This window comes from Dermacentor variabilis, chromosome 8, assembly GCF_050947875.1.
Source record: "Dermacentor variabilis isolate Ectoservices chromosome 8, ASM5094787v1, whole genome shotgun sequence".
In the NCBI taxonomy this organism is placed as follows: domain Eukaryota; kingdom Metazoa; phylum Arthropoda; class Arachnida; order Ixodida; family Ixodidae; genus Dermacentor; species Dermacentor variabilis.
Window position 1 is genome coordinate 60,013,266 of NC_134575.1, and position 7,955 is coordinate 60,021,220.

The following is a 7,955-nucleotide window of genomic DNA, read 5'->3' on the forward strand; positions in this document are numbered from 1 at the left end:
ATTTGGCTCGAAGTTTGGGAGGCCGAAATTCACGCCCATGAGATTAAAGGGGGACACGCGTAGTGAGGATGCGAGCGAAAGCAGTCCGACCAAACGTAAAGAGACGGCGGCAGCCAAACGCAGAAAGCGGTTCGAGATGAGGCGAGCGCGCTTGTGTTATACGTGCCAGAAGCCGGGTCACTTTTCGGCGCAGTGTCCGGAAACAACACCAAAAGTTGTGTTTTTTTCAATAGGCAGCACTGACGAGAACATGAAGCTTCTCGAGCCTTACATGCGAGACCTCCTCGTGAACGGGAAAGAGTGCCGAGTGCTTCGCGATTCCGCAGCTACGATGGATGTAGTTCACCCGTCTTACGTAGAACCCCATATGTTCACGGGCGAGTGCGCATGGATCAAGCAAGCCGTGGAAGCTCATAGCGTGTGTCTGCCGGTAGCAAAAGTGCTTATTGAAGGACCTTTCGGAACGCTTGAGACGGAGGCGGCAGTGTCATCTATGCTGCCACCCCAGTACCCGTACCTATTTTCAAACAGGTCCGATCACCACCTGCGCGAGAAGGGGCTTTTGTTTGGTGAAGCTAGTGTTCAGGCCTTAACCAGATCGAAGGTTCGGGAGCTCGCTGCAAAGGCGGTAGTTGCGGGGCCGACGTTATCAAACAACGAAAAAGGGTCAGAGGCGCAGCAAGCTGATATTCAGAGCACGCCCGAACTGAATAAACTTGAGTCTGTAACGTTAAAGGCACCAGATACCGGAGAGGAAAATCCCGATGCGGGAAAGTTAGAAGAGCTATCTACTGATTTGCTCATCGCGCCTACGTCAGACGGACTTGATAGGTTGCTAAAAGTCAGCCGGTCGGCTTTGATAGCCGAGCAAAAAAAGGATGGCAGCCTGGAAAACGTGCGCTGCAATGCCAAAGAAGGTATCGCCAGGAAAACTGCGCGTTTTGTGGAAAGAGGTGGAGTCCTGTACCGGAAGTATCTAGACCGCAGAGGAGTGGAGTTCGATCAGCTGATCGTGCCTCAATGCTATCGTCAGGATCTGTTGCGCTTGTCACACGGGGGTTCGTGGTCCGGACACCTTGGAGTTAAGAAAACTAAGGACCGTCTCTTGCAAGAGTACTATTGGCCAGGGTGTTTTCGGGACGCAGACCATTTCGTGAGGACATGTGACACTTGTCAGCGGGTGGGCAAACCAGGGGACAAATCGAGGGCGCCGTTGAAATTGGTACCTATCATTACGGAGCCTTTTAGACGGCTCGTTATTGATACTGTGGGACCTCTGCCGGTAACAGCCACGGGGTACAGACACATTTTGACTGTGATCTGCCCAGCGACAAAGTTCCCTGAAGCAGTGCCGCTTAAAGAACTCAGCTCAGTTGAGATAGTTAATGCACTACTGTCCATATTTGCGCGAGTTGGTTTTCCTGCGGAAATCCAATCAGATCAGGGCACAGTGTTTACTAGCGCTTTGACGACAACTTTTCTCGAAAGGTGTGGGGTAAAGCTGTTACACAGCTCAGTGTACCACCCACAGTCGAATTCCGTTGAGAAGCTCCACTCCGTCATGAAGCGCGTGTTGAGAGCGTTGTGTTTTGAACATCGAACTGACTGGGAGCTGTGTCTGCCTGGGGTGATGTTTGCGTTAAGAACCGCGCCGCATGCGGCTACGGGGTTTTCGCCAGCTGAACTGGTGTACGGTCGCTCGCTTCGATCTCCGCTTCGCATGCTTCGAGAATTGTGGGAAGGTAGGGGCGACGACCCAGTCGTGGTGGAGTACGTGCTTAAGCTCCTCGAACGCTTAAGAAGGGCACAGGAGTTGTCAGGTGAAGCAATGACAAAGGCCCAGCAGAGGGCCAAGGTTTATTATGATCGGACAGCCAGGGCCCGTCGTTTTGAGGTTGGCGATGAGGTCATGATATTGCGCACATCGCTAAACAACAAACTAGACGTGCAGTGGGAGGGCCCAGCACGAATTGTTCAGAAACTGTCGGACGTTAACTACGTGGTAAGTCTGCCAGGAAAGCGGAAAGCACAGCAAGTTTACCACTGTAATCTGCTCAAACCTTATAGACAAAGGGAAGCAGTGGTGTGCATGATGGTAAACGTTCCTGAAGAGCTTCCGGTCGAGCTTCCGGGACTAGGCTCAGTGACGAACAGGGAAGACACCGGTCAAGTCATTAGTGACCTTATCAGTAAAGCACCGCTGTCGCCCGAGCAGAAAACCGAACTACACCAGCTATTACAAGAGTTTCAAGGTCTGTTCTCTGAGAGGCCTGGTAGGACTTCTGTACTTACTCATGATATAGAACTTACCTCCACAGAGCCAGTACGATCCAAGGCGTATCGGGTGTCACCCCGCCAGAGCGATATTATGGAGGCTGAGGTAAAGAAAATGCTACAGCTCGGTGTTATTGAGGCAGGTGAGAGTGATTATACCTCCCCTTTGATTTTAGTTGAGGTACCGGGCAAGGAACCTCGTCCTTGCGTCGACTACCGCAGGCTTAATTCCATCACTAAGGATCAAATTTATCCGATCCCTAACATCGAGGAGCGCCTTGAGAAAGTTAGTAGCGCTCAGTTTATTTCCACCCTAGATCTTGTCAGGGGTTATTGGCAGGTTCCACTTACAGAAGAGGCTAGTAGGTATGCGGCGTTCATTTCACCAATGGGAACATTCCGTCCTAAAGTGTTGAGTTTTGGTTTGAAGAACGCGCCATACTGTTTTTCAAGCCTCATGGATAAAGTGTTGCGGGGACAGCAAGAATTCGCTTTACCGTATCTAGACGACGTAGCGATATTCTCCGCATCCTGGTCTGAGCATATGGCACACTTGCGGGCAGTGCTAACCCGCCTGCGCGAAGCGGGCTTGACAGTCAAGGCTCCTAAGTGCCAGTTAGCACAGGCCGAGGTTGTCTACCTCGGTCACGTGATTGGTCAGGGTCGTCGCCGCCCCTCTGAAATAAAAGTGGCCGCTGTGCGAGACTTTCCGCAACCGCGCACAAAGACCGATATTCGGTCGTTCTTAGGTGTCGCCGGCTACTATCAGAGGTACATCCCTAGGTACTCTGATATCGCGGCTCCCCTGACGGATGCTCTAAGAAAAACAGAGCCTCAAACAGTCGTCTGGGACGAGACAAAGGAAAGAGCTTTTAGCGCCCTAAAGAGTGCCCTAACAAGCCAGCCTGTGCTACGATCGCCAGACTATACAACAGGGTTCATTGTTCAGTGCGATGCTAGTGAGCGAGGCATGGGCGTTGTGTTGTGCCAACGGGAAAATGGAGAAGTAGAACACCCCGTCCTGTATGCTAGTCGTAAGCTGACCAGTCGTGAGCAGGCGTATAGCGCCACCGAGAAAGAGTGTGCGTGTCTCGTGTGGGCCGTTCAGAAATTGTCATGCTATCTAGCCGGCTCGAGGTTTATCATTGAGACGGATCACTGCCCTCTCCAATGGCTGCAGACCATCTCTCCCAAAAATGGCCGCCTCCTGCGCTGGAGCCTCGCTTTACAACAATATTCCTTTGAGGTGCGTTACAAAAAGGGGAGTCTCAACGGTAACGCCGATGGCTTAAGTCGAAGCCCCTAACGTAGGAATCAGCCTCAAAATTGTTTGTTACTGATGTTTTTCTTCCTGAGGCAGGATTTTTTTTTAACATATTGCTTTTGTTTAGTGTTTCAAAGTGATGATATGCTTTCTAGTGCAATTTTTCAATTTGTGGACGCGTTCTGAGTGATGCTAGACTACTGTAAGGAACTAGGCAGTGGTATAAAAAGGGGAAAGAGCCTGGCAGGGCTTAGTGAGGGTTGTGCCGTGCTTGCTGACTGAGCGGTTGAGTTTCAGCGTAGTTCTAACGCTTGCCGGGAACGAGAACAAAAATGTGAACTCTCCCGAAGTCACTTTGCAGTGTCCCGTGCGAACCTGAACGAGAGAACGAGGCCTTCTCTGTGCGCTGCGCTCAAGAAACGTCGAGGGACGCCCGACTTCGGTTATGAGCATCATCGAGCGACATCCCTCCGGACAGCGGATGCAGTCCCCTGTCCATCGGGATCTCCTTCCCCCGGCGGGGCGGTCTGTTGCGTTTCGCCTGCGACACGTGGTTTTGCCGGCGCGACTGCGGCGGGGCGGCAGACATTTTGGCCCGATCGTCGTCGCCGCAACGCTCATCGGCAGGTGTTTCCAGGCGCGACTGCGGCGATGCGACCGCAAAGGATCACCCTCGCATTCCAGTCATTGTGCCAGAACCAGGCGATGCGAAAGCAGGGATCATCCTCTCATTACAGTCATTGTGCCCGACCGGCAGCGCTACAACAGGGTGCTACGAGATCGTGCTCGACATGGTGCTACGGCAGCGCTACAACAGGGTGCTACGAGATCGTGCTCGACATGGTGCTGCGGCAGCGCTACGACAGGGTGCTACGAGATCGTGCTCGACATGGTGCTACGGCAGCGCTACGACAGTGTGCGTCACCATTAGCCCATTGTACATTCACGTGCTCATCTTTTGAGGGGTTCCTTCTTGCCCTCAACTGCGAGAGTATAAAAACAGCTGCCCCCGGACGCCAAGAGGAGGGCTCCGATTTCTTCTGTTGAGTAAAGTGCTCTCCCGTCTCTCTACTTCGGTCAAACCTGACCGCCAACTCTTTGCGATGTTAAAATAAACAAGTTGTTTCGTTGTTACCAGTCGACTCATGCTTTGCCGGGACCTTCGGATGCTTCCAGTTGTACCCCAGGCCGCCAGGCCAACGCTACCCTTGGGGCTTGCGACCCAGGTACAACCACGGGCGTCAGCGCCGAGTTCCCAACAGATCGTACCCGCGGGGCGATCCAAACAGCAGTGATCGACAAGGAACAGCACCTTGCGGTTCGAAGCAGCAAACTTGCGGTCCAATTTGCTTATCCAGCTCTTGAAGATTTCGGCCGTCATCCACGCTTTTTTGTTCGCCTCATAGTCCACAGGCAGCGTCTTCACGCCTTTAAAACATCTCGGCTTCGCGGCTTTCCCGATCACAAGTAACCGACATCGTTCCGTGCCAGTCATGTTTGCCGCGATCAGCACCGACACTCTCTCCTTGCTGCGTTTGCCCCCAGCACAGTCGTCGTCCTTGAATGTCAAAGTCTTCTCTGGTAGAAGCCGATAGAAGAGTGCAGTCTCATCTTCATTGAAGATGTCTTCCGGTCTGTATTCGGCGAGATATTCACGCAGCTTTCCGTCCTTCAACGTGGCGCATGTTTCCTGGTTAACGGACGCCTTTTCACCACACACGCTCTTGAAAACCAGGTCATGGCGATCTTTAAAGCGCGTCAGCCATCCATCTGACGAAACGAAGTCATCGATCCCCAACATTGCTGCAAGCGTTCGGGCTTTCATCGCAACGATGTCTCCGCTGAGAGGAAGTTTGTTGCTCCTGGCCTCCCTAATCCAAACCAGCAGAGCCTTCTCCAACTCTGGGTAAGCGCCGGTGCGCATTCGCTTCCGAGAAGTCTTGAACTTGTCGTTCTCAAATGCATCCATTATTGTGCGCTTGTTCTTGATGTAGTTAGAGAGCGTGTTCGGCTTGATCCTGTACTTCCGCGCTATGTCTTGTTTGTAGCACCTCCCTTCTCAACTTCCTTCATAACCTCGACTTTCGTTGCTAGGTCGAGCGTGCGATAAGAGCCACGGTTTGCCATGGCTATAAACTGCGCGACTAGGTACAGTCAATTCCGAATCACTCGTGGAACAACCTAGCCTACGAGCTTCCCGCTCAAAGGCGCTTGACTAACACACGCCTCGACATACGCTGCGCACGCTGCAAGACTAATCTCGCACAATCTCGCCACTGCCAGTATGCAGCGCTGCGTGCACCTTTGGCACCCGCGTGGCCTTCGCGATCAGCTCCGGCCACGCGCGGCAGCCGCGCGTGGCCTCTGGCGGGAGCCTCCCGCCGGAGTTGATCGCGGAGGCCACGGCAGCCGTAGCAATGAATAATCGCGCCGCTCCAAGAAGGATGGCGTTGCGGGCGGCTGCGGTAGCGATGACACCAACGCGGAGCACGGAACTGTTGCAACACTTGAAAAATTGCACATTCTACCAAAGAATGACGGTCACCTCGAGGATCCCGGCTGAAAATTAACTTCCAATTAAACAATATTAATGGATGAGGACTTCGAATTATCGAGCGATTTCTTATATAGGATTACATGCAAAACTGACGAGACCAGCACTTTACTTCTAATTAACCGAAAATTCCAATTAAGCGGCTTCGAATTATCGGGAGTCGACTGTATTCGCTCCCTCTCCGCTCGCGGCGAGTCGGAGTTCCTCGATTTGTCGCGCGCCCGTCGACATGTTCCGCGGGTAGTAATTCGGCTAGCAGGCGTTGGTGTACGAAAGGTGCAATAAATGCCCTTTTGATTGTTTGCACTACTTTGTTGTCGTTTCTTTGTCCCACGAGCGCGTGTGAGACCCCACACATCACAGACTGAAACCACTGTGCTTAAAAATTTGTACGATAAACGCCTTGCAGGTCAGCGACAGCTGTGCAGTGTTCCTGGTTTTGACAGTGACAATGCATTTGGGTTTCGCAAGACAATCATCCGTAAGGATGTCAAAGAGGCGGCTGCAGTGAGTAAAACTCTCCTTACCGCAGATATATTATCAGTGTACCCGAGGGGCGCGGGGAAGTGAAGGTTGGTGGATGCAACAATGCGGTGCGAGAGCTAACAAGGCTGGACAGAATAACATATGCCTGCGCGCAAACGGCTGACGGTAAACGCACTAGCCACACGCACACCCGCTATTGTTCGGCTGCCGCTAAGTTCGGCAACTTTGTTTTCGTGGAGCTTCACTTGCCGTTGGAACAACACACATCATGCCACGGTCAGTGTATCTAAACGATTAACGACGTACGCTTCATACTGGTCTCCTCGTAGGTGCGCGTGGTTCCTCACACCTCCGTGGTTCGCGGCCGCTCGAAACTGGTTCAATAAAGCAAAACCATTCCTCAAGTTACGACCAGCATACGTGTTCGTTCTCATAACTGCAGATGAGCTTGCACTAGGTCGATGTGTCGTGATATGCGCAGTGCATATCATATGCGCTGTGCATTCTTGCGGGGCAGTGAGAATATATATATATATATATATATATATATATATATATATATATATATATATATATATATATATATTAATCAGGAAAGCCGGCAGTAGTAGTGGGTACTGGCCTCGCGATATATAATTTGCGGAGCTCATTACGAAGTCCTTTCCACATCGGAGCATAATACACAGACGAAAAGACTTTCGCAACGGTATCGCGACGGTATACACTGCAATTGGCACGTCATCGGGTGCGGCCCGGCGTGCTGGCGCGCCGTAGGCGACAAACGCAAACGAGAGCCAAGAATCGGGCCCGACAAAGACAGCGGAGTAGCGCTAACTTTCGGCGCCGCAGAGGCTTGACAAACAGTTTTTCCCTTTCTCCATGGGACATGCAATGTAAACGCCTGTGTGTCGTCGTGCGCTGGCCCATGTTCCGCGATTTCTGTGCCCAAACACCGCGCGGCGACGATTTCTTCGCGCACATCGCAGAGTGCGCGAATCGGGCTTCGACGCGTGTTGCCGTACCTGCCAGTTCCCCTTGCCCGGACATCAAGCTCCTTAATGTGCGCGCCGCTCGCCGCCGCGCTCAGCGGAGAGCGATGCGAACCGGAGCCGAGGCGGACTGGACTTTGTACTGTACAACCGCCTGGCCGCTGTGTGCAGACGACACGCCCGTCAGCTGCGCCGCCGATCTTGGGCCGGCCTCTGCTCGTCGCTCGCCCAGCCGTGCAACGAGCGCCGTGGATGGCGAGTCCTCCGGGCCCTCCTGAACCCGAAGGCACCGCGGTTCCCGGTGCTAGCCATCGCCATAGCGCGCAGGATCAGCGAGCTGGAGCTCGCAGAGCTTCTGGCGAACGCTTTTGCTGCCACCCCTCCTGCT